This window comes from Hipposideros armiger, unplaced genomic scaffold, assembly GCF_001890085.2.
Source record: "Hipposideros armiger isolate ML-2016 unplaced genomic scaffold, ASM189008v1 scaffold_18, whole genome shotgun sequence".
In the NCBI taxonomy this organism is placed as follows: Eukaryota; Metazoa; Chordata; class Mammalia; order Chiroptera; family Hipposideridae; genus Hipposideros; species Hipposideros armiger.
Genome location: NW_017731368.1, coordinates 2410382 through 2424764, shown reverse-complemented (window position 1 = coordinate 2424764; position 14383 = coordinate 2410382). Strand labels below are relative to the sequence as shown.

General features: G+C 38.7%; 1 protein-coding gene across 20 annotated transcripts in view; it reads right to left on the bottom strand.

The window, feature by feature from the left end:
- MAP4 (microtubule associated protein 4) overlaps positions 1–14383 on the bottom strand; it is a 174306-nt gene that overhangs the window by 116601 nt on the left and 43322 nt on the right. Inside the window, exon 1 of one of the 20 annotated variants that reach the window (XM_019632328.1) lies at positions 7910–8011. The exons of the other annotated variants lie outside the window; for them this stretch is intronic. The gene's annotated coding sequence lies outside the window, so the exon portion shown is untranslated. Of the gene's footprint in view, positions 1–7909; positions 8012–14383 lie in introns of those variants that run through there. 20 annotated transcript variants of the gene reach the window in all.

Genomic DNA, 14383 nt, shown 5'->3' with positions numbered 1-14383 from the left:
CCTAACCAGCGCGCCACTCGACCGGCCCCAAGTCACCTTTCTTGACCAAAGACTATGAATGTGAGGCTCATCTTGGGATAAATGCTGCTTTTTTATGAGTCACCTATAGTTAGCTATGTCAACCAAACTGCTTGGCCCTGCTGGCTTGAAAGATACAGACATGTTCCCTGAGTTAGCTAGGGGAGGCAGTTCCTCTCTGTGGTCATGTGCATCTCTAGAGAACACAAGGGTCTCAATTTTCAAACATAACCTGAAATTAACAAGTATGATCTATTACAGGCAAAACTGTAAATGAATAGCCCAGAAAATACAGAAATAATGTTCTAAAAAGGGCAAAAGGACCTGCAATAAATTGAGCTATGAGTATACGGCACAGTAGAAAACAAAAAAGTATGCGGGATATACTTTTCTGTTTCTGCTTTCAAATAGTCTATTTTAATAGAGTCTCCAAGAGACTCATAAGGATAAGTGGACATGTGGACTTGAACAGGTAAATGTAAATCAAGTAGCAATCTTTGAGTCCCACGGTGTAATGGCTACTGTTTCTGTCTGCCCAGAAATCTGTTCTTCCTTATCACCCCTCATTTACACTAATGCCCACCACCATAGGCTTAAACATGTGACTGGAGTCTGGCCAATCAGAAGACAGGTAGAGAATGGTTGGAAAAGGACCGTTTCATGACTAAATCCTGGAAGGAAGACCCATGAGTAGCAACTGTTGGTTGCCCTGGTTGTCTTCTTTCTCAAGTCTAAGTGAGCAACCTTCCAATCTTCCTTTTGCCTACTTTAGTCAACCTATTTCTGTTGCTTGTAACCAAAGACTCTCAACTAACATACATAGCCTTTCCCCAACCCAAATTTTCAAAAGACAGAATTTACTACAATTAAAGCCACTTAATGGTCAGGCTCTCCATTCAAACTCTCCTCCACTGTTTACCTCTCTCCAAAAAATTTACTAAGAAAAAAAAAAAAATAGGGGGTGGCTGGGTGGCTCAGGTGGTTAGAGCATATGCTCTGAACAACAAGGTTGCCAGTTTGATTCCCGCATAGGATGGTGGGTTGCGCGCGCGCGCACGCGCGCACACACACACACACACACACACACACACACACACACACCGCCCCCCGGAACTAGATTGAAAACAGTGACTGAACTTGGAGATGAGCTGTGCCCTCCACAACTAGATTGAAGGACAACGACTTTACTTGGAGCTGATGGGTCCTGGAAAAAACACAGTTACTGAATTTAAAAAAAAAAAAATACACAAGGAATACAGTCATTCTCTCTTCATCTTTGTCCCACACACTCTCCTCCTCTCACTTTTTCTATCCTGTGCAACAAATATGAAAGTCACAGACTTTTTCAATCATTATTTCTTCTTAATTTCCCCCATAGGACCAAGCCGTGACGCTACCAGTTACAAAATATACACAAAGCAAATACATGTAGAACCTTGAAAAACCAGGAGCCATCCCATCCGCAGTTCCCAAATCCAACACCTGAAAGTCTTTGCCGTATGTTTCAATGTTATGGATAACATAGTATAAGAGTAGTAGCAGACAGCTTTAGGGCGAGTTGAGATAGTAAACCAGAAGGGCACAGATTGTAAGCTCAGTTCTACTACACAAAAAAAGGATAGAGGGGATAAGCCCAGGAGCAAGACCTACTTCTAGGCAAGTGTCCAGAAAAAAAATAATAACATTTGTCCTGCACAGGTAATGCTGGGGGGAGGTGGGGGTGTCCATACCTATATAAAACTTGGTAAAAACATTCACTACAGGGTCGGCCGGGTGGCACGTTGGTTTAGAGCTGGTTTGGGATGCCAGAGGACCCCGGTTCGGATCCCACATATGAGGGCCAGTGACACTGCCCTCTACAGCTAAGATGTTGAACAACAGCTCAACCTGGAGCTGGGCTGCCATGAGTCGCTGGCAACGGCGTAGGCTGCAGCCCCTGCTGCAGTGGGTTGCCATGGGCTACTGTGTGTAGCCAGCAGCCAGCGTGAGTGGCCAGCAACCACAGTGAGCAGCCATCCAGAAGCCGGAGACTGATCTGCCTCGCCTGGGAAGAGCGCAATGATGGTGCCAACTTGGGCTAGTGAAGCAACATCCTCCACAACTAGACTGAAGAACAAAAAAAACAGCAACTCTTCTGTTCCCCTCCCCCCAATTCCCCAGCACTGTTCCCATCCCCCAATTCCCCAATAAAAATCTTTAAAAAAAAAACAAAAACATTCACTACATATTCTTTTCTTTTGCATTTTGTTTGCTTGTTTGTTTGTTTGTTCAATTTTACTGGGGAACAGCCATGGTCACTGGTTATACATTGCTTTCACGCTACAATGGCATAGTTGACTCTTTTAAGTAGGGCGCAGCTCACAGTGGCCCAGTGGGGATCAAACCGGCAACCCTGGTGTTATCAGCACAATGCTCTAACCAACCGGGCTAACCGGTCACCCCACATATTCTTTATATTACATAATCACAAGTTAAAATAAAATATCAAGATTTGGAAAGATATTAAATATTGAATTTGCATTGGCTTCTAAATAAAATCTTTTTAAAACTTTTAATAACTTTCCATGTGCCTAACTTTTTTATATCACATTTCCTATTTTAAATGCCTACCATAATTCCTGGTCAAAGTTTTGAAATGATGGTCTTTTCAAATTCTAGATGGTTCCATCATACAAAATGGCAGTAGAATTTTTTCTCGGATTCCTATTCCTAAAACAAATGTGATGTTTAAATTTTGCACGATTATGCTAATGAGTTCCTAAATCGTATCTTTCTTATCTAGTATTTCAAAATAATGAAGCTTGCTTCAAACATAAACAGGTGTTACACTACCAATTTTAATAAAATTTGATTTCTAAAGAAAGGACTAAGTATAACTAGTGATTCATTTATAATTTGACTTTTTCAAAGCTGAATTTCTGCTTTGAAGCCATAAACTTTGTCATTGTAGTCCCAGTAATTTGACTAAGTTCACTTCGTCTTTAAAATGTCAATTAAGTAAAGCCATTTTTTAAAGTCAATAATTACCTTTCAATGATGTATGAATAAATTCCTATATGAATTTTGTATTCTATTTTTAAGTTCATAAACTACTAAAATTTTGCTCTGGTCAGCCAATGCACTTCAGTTTCAACGGGCAGGATAGTATTCTAATCCCACTGTGTCACATGTAAAGTTGAAAGCAAAAGGAGTAGAGTGGCTTTGATTTTAATTGAATTTACCATTTTGATAACATTATTTATTTAATGTGTAGTACAGATCCACAATACAATTTTTATGAGAACTTCTCTGTAAATAAAACAAAGGATTACTTAAATCTCAGGTTTTTGAGCATGAACTCTTGGATGCTAGTCTTTATACCTTCTTATCATAGTAGCTATCGAATCACTCTCAACACACAAACTTAAACAACATCTGTAATATCTTGTTTTGAATTATTCGTTTATCACTTTAAACACAGCCCTGTCCAGAGCTGCTCCCATCTCCATCCCACCCTGCGCCCAGCTTGGTCACCAAGAATTACAGCTTTACCAATGTCAGGCTGGTGACAAAAACTGGTGACTTGGCTGCCAGAGGGGGTAAACCTGATTTGAGGTGGGGGGTAGAAATCCTGTAGCATGACAGAGCTGTTGTCCACCAGCAAATGCCCTCTCACAACCCTAAATAACCATTACTGAATTCTGAGTACAGGAGCTTTCCTGAAGGAACCATACAAATAGGAGTTCAAGTATCATTTCAGCTGTTACAAATACCTATTTGAATGGTTGTTTAAAAATTCCCATCCTAGTCATCAGTACTAAGTGGCACACCTATAACCCATTTACAACACAGGAATATAGGTGGGAAGCCCTATTCTGTGCACTGCCCAGGCTACTTTACATATAAAGTATTATTGTCACTCCAGAGCCTGCCAGGGAAAATGCTAAGAAAAGGACTCCCTGAAGAACTTTTCTAAAGGCTGACAAATTCTAATGTCAAATGGTTCCATAAAAAGTAACTGCTTTTCCCTTTTCTACCTATGATATCTATGATTACCAGTTAGCCTTTGAAAGCTGTTATGAACCAAAAGTAATAAAGGCTCTTTATAATAAAGTTTTATAATCAGAGCATTTGAAAGGACATCTGTACCATCCTTAACAATACACAATAAAAGCCCAATAGATTTATTTTTCCTGGCAATATATAATTATGGCATTTATTTCATGCAATCTACTCAAACTTTTTCCAATTTAGGACATAGACAAAAATACAGAAAAATCAGCAATACATTTAAACCTCATTTATCTGAGTGCAAATTCTCAAAGGGCAGCTTTTTATCCACTGTAATTTCCCCCACCCCAACTCCCAAACCACTTCCTGAGCTGACATGTGGTTCATGGAATATGAACAGCAGCTTAAATTCAGCATCAGAAGGTAAAATTGATAGAAAATTAGTTGGAATATGGGAAGGTCACTTGGCTCTGCGTGCATCCAGCCAACCAGCCAGCATCTGCATCTCAACACAATTTAGCTATTCTTGTCTTGTCACCACATATAAATAGAAGTATGATTTAAACAAACACTCTCGCGCGCGCATGCGCATACGCATACACTCGCATACACACACACACACACACACACACACACACACACACACACACAAAACCTCCTTATGGAAAATGACACTGTAAGGCAATGCTAGTACTGACTGGAAGTAAAAGCACAGGCTTTTAATCAGAAAGCCCCGATTTTCAATAAAGAGATTACCCAATTATATAGTCTATACAAAAATATGTTCAATAAATTCCTTAAGGGCTTTACAGATTTGTCAAATGGGCTCTGCAAAGTGTTCCAGAATCGATTTTAATAAATTCATGAATGAATTTCTTCCTACACTTACAGACTCATTTAGAGTCGCTTCATTTATGTCTTGAAACGTTTAGTTATGCAGTTTATGGACAAAAGAATATGACACAGTGTTACTCTCAAATCTGTGTATTCAGGAAGATCCAAAAATGAATCCCTGTGAATGAAAAGTATCTGCTTTCAAAAGCTATCTCTTGCTAGTTATACTATTTGCCTTTTATTCATGTAGATAAAAAAGTTATCTTTAAATGGATTTGTTAATAGGAGGCAAGAAAAAAAAGCTGGGTATAGAAGCTCCTATGCTTCAGGGAGGCACTAGTTTAACCCTCCCTTATGGCTTTGAGTGAGTCACCTTCCCGGGCTGAGTTACCTAATCTGTAAAATGAGAATGGTATGTTAAATGATTCTTGAGCTTGATTATTCTGTAAGCTACTTATAAATCAGTTTCATCACCTAAGTTAGAAACAAACAAACAAACTTCATATAGGCCCTCAATGTGAATGTGAATTCACATTAGTGAACTATTTTATATATCAAGTACTCTCAATTATAACTGGGTTCAGGTTTATTAAAAGCTTTTTGGCAAAGGGAGAGACTGAAAACAAACTCATCAGTACACAGCACCCCGTTTGAGCAAATCTGACTAGAGTTTAAGAAACTCCACCCAGTTCTGGCTAACATCAAACGAGACTTGATAGCAGTGCCAGAAAATAAGCCCCATATTATTGAACCAGGCACCAAGAGAAAACCCGGTTTCAGGCATAGCACCTAACATCTGATCATTCATTCTGACTACATGCCTGAAGTGAAACTGTCTGGTAAAAAGGGTTTGAAAACAGGTAAACTAAGGCAAGCGGAAATGATACGATACGATGATGAAGCACAGAACAGAATTTTGGTCTCTTGACTACCCTCTCACTATTAATAGCTATGTGCTCAGAAAGAGTGAATAAGAATATATGATGAGGTCACAAGCAGTTTCTCTGTTGTATGATTTACTTTTAGATCACAAAACTCTGGAACTAATTACCAAACTAAAAATATTTTCTAGGTCTATAGAGGTTAAATAGTGTTCATAACTAATTTAAATACACAGAAGTATGGGCAACTTTTTAAACTCCCAGAAGTCCTCTTGAAAATTTTAGGTCAGTCTTATCTATAGTCACTCACTTGGGATCTGTGCTCATTCTGTCTTTGAGAAATGAGCATCTGGTTTGCAAATGGCCCATTGCTGCCTCTGTGGCCCCTATCTACCTAGTCCCACCACCAAGGTGCTGCTTTGGCGCTAAAGCGGAAGAAAAAACTCATGAAAAGGAAGAACAGAAGCCTAATTCCCACCAACAAACTCAGTCACTGTTCATAACCACTGTAATATTTTTATTTTACTCTATCACATTAGACACGTCTCGTCTACCAAGATTCACTTGAGATAGCATTCTCTTTTAAAAAGTATAGAATCCTATTTCACAATTTAAAAGGGGAAAGGGTTATATATACCCCCTAGAAAGACCACCTTAGTGTGAATTTATTTATCACGTAGCTTTCCTCCTAACCTCACAGATAAAAGTCCATCGAAAGAGTCTGAGTTTTTGTTTTTAGTCTGAAAAAGGAGAAAAAGAATTTAGCAACATGGAACATTTCAGGGAACAAAGCCGATCTGAATAATGTCCCAAAGTCAGGAGAGAGTTTTTGGGCCCAACAGCCCTAGCAGGGCAAAGAAAGGAAGGTCATAACTCCAAGGGCAAGCTTGACATCTTTCAAAATACTGCCTCCCTGGCAATTTTAGAAGAAAGGCAGCAACTTTCTTTTCAATAACCTGAACTAGTTTAGAAACAAAAAGATCATTTTATAACATTGTATCTAAGGGAAATGAATTCTGAGTTCCAAATAACCACTTTAATAAATAAATGTTTAATAACTCTTAAAGGTAGGAAACAGCTCATAATGTTCTCTTACATTTTCTGTGATTGATATTCCATCCTGTTTTTTGTGGGGGTTTTTTTTGTGGGGGGGGGGAGTGAGTTATGGACAAGACACAGAACTGTAAAGATATGTGGGCTAATACTTTCTTCTCGACTTCTTTTTGCATGACTGATTTAAATGACAGAATTCTGAAGCCAATAACCAAGCTGCTATACGAGGACACTGGTGAGAGTGCTATGGCCAAAACGCAGCGCTTGTTTCTGAGGCTTGGAAGAAACCCAGCGTCCCTGCTAGTCCCAAAGACCATTTATAATCTGACACAGTTAGAGGTATAGCTTGCATCATAAAGATTTCATATTCAACATGAGGCTTTTTCAGTTTGCCTAGCAAGCTTTCAGTTACTAAATAGGGACTTTATTCCTCAAATTCGCTTTAATGAATTTCTTTCAGCGGTCTATTGCACATCAAACTGAACCTTATTTGTCTGGTGGCTGTGTTCTGTTATTAATTTTTTTAACTGGAAAACCTTGATTTATACTTTCAATCAAAACGGTATTTCATTCAAAGTAAAACCAAATCTTTATTAAGGGCCTCTAGGGGGATCAGCTACCATCTCACACAGCTCACAGGCACACATGATCCCCTAGGCTGATCGGAATTTCTCCTGCACCTCCCAGAGCCAGACCAGCAAACGGCAACAGACAGTTCAGCAACATCTTGACTATCCTGAGCAATAAACTCCAAACTCCCTGGACAATATATTAATTTTCTACCCCCAGGTGCCTCCCTACACACTTCAAGGACAACAGCTGTACTATTACGAACTGATGGAATTTCCAGAGTCCCAGGCTCCGCCGGGCTCTTTCCTAACCACCATTTGTCCTGCTCATCAGGATTAGCAACAGAAGAGAGCCCTTAATTACTAGAATAGCTGAGGCCATCACCCAGCTAATATAATACATTCTACTTCCATGTGGTCCCCAAAACAAAGAGGTCCTTTTCCCACTGCTATTTTAGGGAGACCTGTCCTCTAAATATAAAAACACTGCACACACAGGCACACACATACTCGCGTCCACAGAACCTGGCAGCATGAGGCTGAAAGCCGAGCTTGCTTACTTACAGGAATTATCCCAGCAGCTTGTGTTCAGTCCTGACTGAATGCATTTTGGATGTCTAAACAGGCACCTGCCTGCCACATTTCTGTCGGACAGAATTTAAATCTATTTCTCCAAGAAGAATAATCTACGCTAGATACCTCCCACTGTTAGCCATGTGATACAGACAGCATGTCTGCCTGAAGTCTGGTTATCTGTGCCAAAACAAGAGACGACAATGACACAGCACTTACATTTCTGCTACACCCATCCTAAAGAGTCAATCTCCAATTTTATCTCAAAAAAAAGTCAATTTTAAGATGATACTTGATAATGCATGATGCCCCCAAATTTTGAAAAAGAAAGTATTTTTCTTTTTCTTTTTTTTATTAGTTTCAGGTGTACAATATTTTTTCTTTTTTTATTATTATTAAAGAGAAAGTATTTTTTAAAAACTTTACCATTCATATTCATCCCAGGTATTCTTCCTCAGTGTAATTAAAACAAAAAAAATTTTCAGAGTTTGCTTACAACAGATGACAAAAAAAGGAACCAGAGTAAACAAGTCACTAATAAATGAAGCTGGGACTGACCATCAGTCTACAAGGAGAGCCAGAGAACACCAGACACAGAAGCAGGGTGTGACAAAATTGGCAGAATTTTAGAATTTTAGTTTCTGCTTTTATCTGACAGGACATCACTATACTTCAAAATTGATTTTTTTCTTTGGCCCTAACTTTTTTTCTTAAAGGATGAAGGCAGTTGGGAAGAGTCCTAACACCAAGAAAACATCCCGGTTGACTTAAAAGGACCCCAATGCCTATTTTAAAAATAAAAAATAAAAACCTCCTTAGTGTGATATCAAGGCCACACAGTCCTAAAAGACCCAGTCCTAACACCTACCACAACCATCAGCAGGCTTCCATGTAGGGTTGCCCTATATTTTTGTCCCATAGGACCAGCTGCCATTTTACAAGCATTCTATTGACATTATCACTAAATATATACCCTTTTTAGAGGTTCAGAACAAGCCACCCCAAGATGTGCCTCGGTGATATGGAGGTTATTTTGAGCTAAAAGCAACCGAAACTTTGCAGGCTCAAGAGGAACTTCTGCTCTCCCTCCCCTTAACTATCTAGAAAAATTTAAATTAGAAGCCTGGCCCATGATAAGAGTTAAAATCAGAAATGACTTCTTACCTACCTATTTGGCAGGGCAAATTCTAATTATTGCAATATCTCTCCCTGCAATGACCCTGTGGAGCCTCAGGGTGCATTACTCATCCTCAGCTCAGAATGCCTTAGACACCCACTTTCCCTTTCTGTCCCTGAAGCTGTCCTACATGTGGGGTCTCTGACTCTCTCATGTATGTGGGGTTCCCATACATATGTATGTAATTAAATTTGGTCATTTTCTCTTGTTAATTTGTCTCAGGTCTACCTGATTACTGGACCAGCCAAACGAGCTTTGAGGGGGAGGAAAGTTTCTTTCTTCTCCATACCTTGCTGATATTGCTCATCACACTTCAAATTATCTTCACTTCTGCCTTGTCAGTCTTGAAATCAAGGCCCACATCCTATCACTTTTTCTGTGATTCCTTTTTAGGATCTGTTCTCCCAGCGACATTCAGAACACATCATCTGTACTTCTATTGCAATGGTACAGTCTGATCTATGCTGTAGTCGGTTGTATATACCAGCAGCTCCCGTAAACTACTAAAGGTCTCAAAGGTCAAGGGCCATGTCTAAATGATGTATATTTTCTTCTCTTAGTGAATTATTTTACATAGACGATGGGCCAAAACAACAAAAGCCAACAAAACAAAGGGGCTAGAACTGAACAGTTCTAAAATGGTATGATGGAAGTTAATTTTTTTTTAAAGTATCTAATTTGAAATAAATCAGAGATGCAAAATTTCCTTAGAAGTAGAGAAAGAATAAACAGATTCAAGGCTGAAGGGTCATCACTAATTAAGACTATTCACCTCATTTCTTCTACTTTCCAAACATAGCTTATGCCTGAACCATCTTGGAAAGAAAGCCAACAGAAAGTAACCATATAAGCCAGCTAGCCATGCTGGTCATCTTATCATTATTAGGCAGAGTAATAAAAATAGCTCTCTGCTTTCAGAAAAGCACAACAACATGATGCAATGTAGGAGAAACAAGCAGGTTTTTATTCAAGAGATCAGCTACCACCATCAATGTTAACATCACTGTATAAATATTAAAACTTTTATAATTATTCAAATGTTAAGTATAGTATCAGCTCACATCTCTGTCCAGGAGTAATAAATCATGTCATTTTAAGATTAGTTAGTGCTGGAGAAATTGGATGAAGGGAGTATTCACATTTGACCAACTCTTGGCTTTTGAGAACTATTTTATTTAAGAAAAACCTCTCCTGTAAGCAAAGTGAGTTTCTCTCTGAAGTCCAGAGACGTAGAGTATATACCACATTTATTGTATAAGATATCAGTGAAAGTGAAGGAAAATGGAAGACAGAACTAAGAGGAGATAGAGATCTGTGCTGATAATTCTAGAATTATTTATTTACAATGTGTGTCTCCTATTCCGAAGCCCCCCCTTGGCCTCTGAGTTCCCAGTTGCCAAGGACAGCATCTTTGTCACCTTTTATCCTGGCCATCTAGTATAATAAAGTGACGCCTCGTAGGCTCTCATTCAGTGCACATGCATAGTGCTGACTCTGCTCTGTTCTATGTCATGACACCAGCCTTCTCCTGCTGGGGCTGATGTCTGCCCTGCTGGAAGGACCCTCCTGGCTCTTCCGCTGTTGATCTTAGGACAGAATCAGCACTAAGATCCAGTAGCTCAGCTCTTCTGAGCAGGAAATAGGAAGGCATAAACTACAGGAGTACTTAGTAGGCATTTTGTAAAATGGCCTTAGTAGTGATAAATGCTTTATCTTTAAAAAGTACCTTACAGACGCTTTCAAATAGAGAAGGGGGGAAAAGCCTAGAAGTAAAAATACTATATTAAGTGAAAACTGAACAAGCAAAGTGAAAAGTCAAAGGAATATTTCAAGTAATTATTAACATAACTTTTAACATTTTACCTGAAATAGAGGTAAAGATCTACATTAAAAATGAAAAGTCATTGGGGAAGAACCATTCAGGGGCAGAAGTGGGCAATTTCAGTTTATAAGAGCTGATTCTGAACAGCACCCACAATTGAGAGCTACTGAGTTAATAATCACCAATCTACCTAACACATTAAAGATAAAATTCACTGAAATGAAACATAGAACAGGATTTGTAAAACTTAACACTAGAAAGAGATGGGAGGGTCGGGGGATGGGGGAGGGGGCGGGCAGGTGGCTCAGCTGGTTAGAGCACATGCTCTGAACAACAAGGTTGCCGGTTCGATTCCCGCATAGGATGGTGGGCTGCACTCCCCCCTCCCACCCCGCAGCTAGATTGAAAATGGTAACTGGACTTGGAGCTGAGCTGTGCCCTCCACAACTAGACTGAAGGACAACGACTTGACTTGGAGCTGATGGGTCCTGGAAAAAACACACTGTTATCCAATAAAAATTAAAAAAAAAAAAAAGAAAGAAAGAGATCAGGTTCTCCTTCACTGGAATAGTAGGTGTTTGAGATCCAGTTCACTAGAAACTCTCATGCACTGCTATAAATTGATACAATCATTTTAGACAACAGTATGTCATTATTTACAAGGTAGAATTTGTACATATACTTAGACCCAGGCTTTCTATTTCTAGATACCTTAGATAAACTCTTGCATCCATGTACAAGAATGTCAGAGCAGCATTACTCATAATAACAAGAATCTAAACCAAACAAAATGTACATCAACAAGGAATAGATTAAATTTTATATTAATGTAATGAAAGCAATACAGCACTGACAATAAATTAACTACAGATATACATATCAACACGGATAAATTTCAGTAACATAGTGTTAAAGGAATCATACACTTGTATTCAAACTATTAAACACAAGGAAAGGCAAAAAATTCAGGACAGTGATACACTCTGGAAGTCAAAAATTCAATAGGGAAGGGACAAACAAGGGGCTTAGGAAAGTCCAAATTTGTAAGCTAAGTGGTAGACTCATGGATATTTATGCTTTTACTATTTTTTAAATTTTGCATATATATTTTATATACAAAAAGGTACATAAAACATATCACAGCAAAAAGGGAGGATGGGGGACACAGGGATGATGGAGGAAGCAGAGGGACAGGGACAGGAAGGGGGAAAAGAGAAAAACAAATGGAAAATTCCCCAAGTAATACTTATACCAAGCTATGAGAACAGACTATCTTCTGATTTCTAATAGCGACAATGAATGCTAGAAAGCAATGGAGTGGTGCCTTTTAAAACAGAAATTTTGAACCTAGCATTTTATACCCAACCCATTTATCAAGTGAGGATCAAAGTGGGACATTCAAACATGTAATAAATCCAAAAAGCTTATTTTCCAGATACCCTTTCTGAAAATGAACCTTCAGCACAGACTCCAGGAAAATGACAAATGAACACGGCATCCTAGGAAAGCCACAGTACCCGAGTAATAGTATAATTAACCTATAAGAGAAATGAAGTATCCCAAGATGATGGTAATGCATTAGATCAAAAACAACTCTGTCCAAAATTACCCTTTCCACAAACAGCTTTTTAAAAGCTGAATTTCCTAAGATATGTGGTACAGATAGCATATATTTTTCTCCCAATAAGAAAAAAAAAGGCAATTAAAAACTGGGGGTGGGGGAGGTTACTGGAGGGGAACTACACAGGAAAGCATGATTCAAATACAATGCAAACTGAAATGTGGAATTTTTTTTTTTTTAGCTATTTGTATATTTTAAGAAAAGAAGGCATTTCATACTTAGGCTCAGCACACTGTTATCAGATGTACTAACACAAGATGGATCCATGAGGAATTATGCTTTGTACTTAGGTATAAAAAGGTATACATAATGTATCACAGAAAGAAAAGGCGGGGCGGGGGGACTAACTCTAAAACAGCTGCTGAAATAAAAGCTGAAAGGCTTTTGCTGACTCTCCAAGTTGACGCCTAAGTGGGCAGAAGGCAAAAAGAACTTGGCCTCCTCACTGGAATGTGCTTCTCTATTGGTCTGCAAGTCTGCATGTGCTGACCTTTAAACGACAGTATAAGGTTTGTCTGTTCTCCCTTCTGCCAGTGGGCTGACAGACGACATGGGTGGACGATGACTTGGTAGCTCTGACGTTGGCTGTGTTCTACTGTATTTCTTGTACAGGCACTGGGAGATTTTTGCCATAAATGCATTTTTAATCCTTCAAAAATATGCAAGGCATAATGAGATCAAAGAAGTTTAAACCACAAATGAAATTACAAAAGAAGAAATAATAATAACATAATATAACCATCTTGGGGGAAAAACTCCTAAATACAGCAAGCAGCCAGACAGTTTACAAACTAAAGTTACAAAGACCTCCAAACTAAATTTCTTCCAAGAAATTCTGAAGTAAATTGTGAATAAGCAAAGGGACAAAACCTAACAAGCAACAGGAGAAAGACTTTGCTGGTGATATAGACTTAAGGAATGGAAAACTGAATAGGAGTGTGACAGAGATGTGCTCAACGTTCACCAATCCCGCTGCTTCTTCCTGGGAACTCAGAAAGACAACATGTCCTACCCCCACCCTCCACCCCCACCGCGGCAGTTAAAAGTGGAGACCATGTAACTGGGTTTTGTCAAAGGAAAGCAAGATGAAGTAATATGCTTGACCACAACACATTTACTAAGCTCCACCTTGCTCATGCTCTTTGCTCTCAACAAAATAAATAAAAAAGATCCAGTGGAAGACTCCAAGACACCAGATGTGAGGAGCTGGAATTCTTCAATCATCACATGAAGCAAGAATTAAACCTTAATTGTGTTAAGGTTTAGTAGGTTAAAGCAGAGAATGTTGACTGCTCATCTAATACAAGGATCTTACATAGCTAACATCCTCATTTTACAAATAAAGAAACTGATGAACAAAAAGACTTTCTAAAAATTACACTAGTTGGTAGAAGAACCAGGTTTCTTTTGTTATAAGACCAAAAAAATGCAGCAAGATAGTTTCTCATATAAACATGAAGGACCTTAAATTTCTACAAAAATGCACAGGCATCCGTCCCAAATACATCCATCTCACATTCTGACTTGTTTCAGTAACACATAGCTAAAATTATTAGAAACTTTGCATAAACTAATAAATTACATGAAACTTCACATAATTTGTTACTCTATTACCCTCCTTATTTTCTAAGGAATACATTTAAAGTATTATACGCTATGTAAGTATATCATGTGAAAATGGTATTTGTGATTATTTCTGTGAAGGGTACCATTGGCATAAGCCAGTGATCAAATACATAGCTTCTGATTATGCCTTTATTTCTGAAGGAGAAGGAGAAGGAGAAGGAGAAGGAGAAGGAGGAGAAGGAGGAGGAGAAGGAGGAGAAGGAGGAGAAGGAGGAGAAG